Here is a 2,662-nt window from a genome sequence, read left to right on the forward strand (position 1 = left end):
TTGTTTGGGAAGACCTTTATCTCTCCTTCTATTCTAAATGACAGACTTGCTGGATAAAGGATTCTCGGCTGCATATTTTTGCTGTCTAGCACACTGAAAATCTCGTGCCAATTCTTTCTGGCCTGCCAAGTTTCAAAAGAGAGATCAGTCACGAGTCTTATAGGTCTCCCTTTATATGTGAGGGCACGTTTACCCCTTGCTGCTTTCAGAATTTTCTCTTATCCTTGTATTTTGCCAGTTTCACTATGATATGTCGTGCAGAAGATCGATTCAAGTTACGTCTGAAGAGAGTTCTCTGTGCCTCTTGGATTTCAATGTCTTTTTCCTTCCCCAGTTCAGGGAAGTTCTCAGCTATTATTTCTTCAAGTACCCCTTCAGCACCTTTCCCTCTCTCTTCCTCCTCTGGGATACCAGTTATGCGTATATTATTTCTTTTTAGTGTATCACTTAGTTCTCTAAATTTCCCCTCATACTCCTGGATTTTTTTATCTCTCTTTTTTTCAGCTTCCTCTTTTTCCATAACTTTATCTTCTAGTTCACCTATTCTCTCCTCTGCCTCTTCAATCCGAGCTGTTGTCGTTTCCATTTTGTTTTGCATTTCGTTTAAAGCGCTTTTCAGCTCCTCGTGACTGTTCCTTAGTCCCTTGATCTCTGTAGCAAGAGATTCTCTGCTGTCCTGTATACTGTTTTCCAGCCCAGCGATTAATTTTATGACTATTATTCTAAATTCACTTTCTGTTATATTATTTAAATCCTTTTTGATCAGCTCATTAGCTGTTGTTATTTCCTGGAGATTCTTCTGAGGGGAATTCTTCCGCTTGGTCATTTTGGATAGTCCCTGTGTGGTGAGGACCTGCAGGGCACTTCCCCTGTGCTGTGGTGTATACTGGAGTTGGTGGGCGGGGCCGAAGTCAGTCCTGATGTCTGCCCCCAGCCCACCGCTGGGGCCACAGTCAGACTGGTGTGTGACTTCTCTTCCCCTCTCCTAGGGGCGGGATTCACTGTGGGGTGGCGTGGCCCGTCTGGGCTACTTGCACACTGCCAGGCTTGTGATGCTGGGGATCTGGCGTATTAGCTGGTGTGGGTAGGCAAGGTGCACGGGGCAGGGGGGGCAGGCTTAGCTCGCTTCTCCTTAGGTGATCCATTTCAGGAGGGGGCCCTGTGGCAGCCGGAGGGAGTCAGATCTGCTGCCAGAGGTTTGGCTCCGCAGAAGCACAGAGTTGGGTGTTTGCGCAGAGCGAGCAATTTCCCTGGCAGGAACCGGTTCCCTTTGGGATTTGGCTGGGGGATGGGCGGGGGAGATGGCGCTGGCGAGCGCTTTTGTTCCCCACCAAACTGAGCTCTGTTGTCTGGGGGCTCCGCAGCTCTCCCTCCCTTTGTCCTCCAGCCTTCCGCTTTCCGAGCAGAGCTGTTAACTTATGACCTCCCAGACGCTAAGTCGCGCTTGCTGTCGGAACACAGTCCGTCAGGCCCCTCCGCTTTTGCAAGCCAGACTCAAGGACTCTGCTTGGCGAGCCGCCCCTCCGCCCCGGCTCCCTCCTGCCAGTCCGTGGAGCGTGCACTGCCTCGCCACTCTTCCTACCCTCTTCCGTGGGCCTCTCGTCTGCACTTGGGTCCGGTGACTCCGTTCTGCTAATCCTCTGGCGTTTTTCTGGGTTATTTAGGCAGGTGTAGGTGGAATCTAAGTGATCAGCAGGACGCGTGGTGAGCCCAGCGTCCTCCTACCCGCCATCTTCCAAACTCATTATTTTTAGATGACATGGTTGTTTCTACGAAAAAATAGTATTAATCAATTAATTTCAAAATATTACTATTATAAAAATAACATAAAAAACTTACATCCACTTATCAGAAACAACTAGTAATATAATTTTTTTAACTTGTAGCAAGAATTACTATCAAACTCCACTCATTGTGTTAGAGATACTTGCAGTGTTAGCGAAAGACTTGCCCATCATGTAGCATACTACCTACACTTGTAAGTTCATTGTCCAACCAGCAGCCTCAACTCCAAGCTCTAATAATTACAGTAGTAACTAATTTTTTTATAATGATAATTCTTCTAAAGACTACCTTATCTAACAACAGGAGAACACACATCTGTCCCAAGATCAAATAGCCCATTTCCCAAGATAAACCACATTCTTGGCCATAACACACTTCAACAAATTTAAAAGAATAGAAATAATGCCATGTCTGCTTTCAGATCACAGTGGATAAAACTAGAAATAAATAATATAAAGATACTTTAAGATCCCAACACATGGAGATTAAACAGCACACTTTAAACAACACATGGGTCAAGGTAAAACATCTCAAAACATATTTTAAAATACTGAACAAAATGAAAATAAAACCATATCTTATCAAAATTTGGGGAATCTTTCAAAAGGAGTGCTTAGAGGACAATGAATAGCATTGAATGCATATATTAAAAAAAAACAAAGAGCAAGGGGCACCTGGGTCGCTCAGTTGGTTGAATGGCTGACTCAGTTTCTACTAAGGTCATGATTCCAGGGCCGTGGGATTGAGCCCCACATCAGGCACTGAGCATGGAGCCTGCTTAAGATTCTCTCTCTCTGGGGAATGTGGGTGGTTCAGTCAGTTAAACATCTGGCTCTTGATTTCAGCTCAAGTCATTATCTTACTGTTCATGAGATCA

General features: G+C 45.2%; 1 non-coding gene across 1 annotated transcript; it reads right to left on the reverse strand.

The window, feature by feature from the left end:
• Nucleotides 1-1,878: 1,878 nt before the first annotated feature.
• Nucleotides 1,879-2,031, reverse strand: LOC115513218. The gene has a single exon (XR_003968625.1). It is a non-coding gene; the product is annotated as a small nucleolar RNA SNORA62/SNORA6 family (small nucleolar RNA).
• Nucleotides 2,032-2,662: the final 631 nt, after the last annotated feature.

This window comes from Lynx canadensis, chromosome B1, assembly GCF_007474595.2.
Source record: "Lynx canadensis isolate LIC74 chromosome B1, mLynCan4.pri.v2, whole genome shotgun sequence".
Classification (NCBI taxonomy): Eukaryota; Metazoa; Chordata; class Mammalia; order Carnivora; family Felidae; genus Lynx; species Lynx canadensis.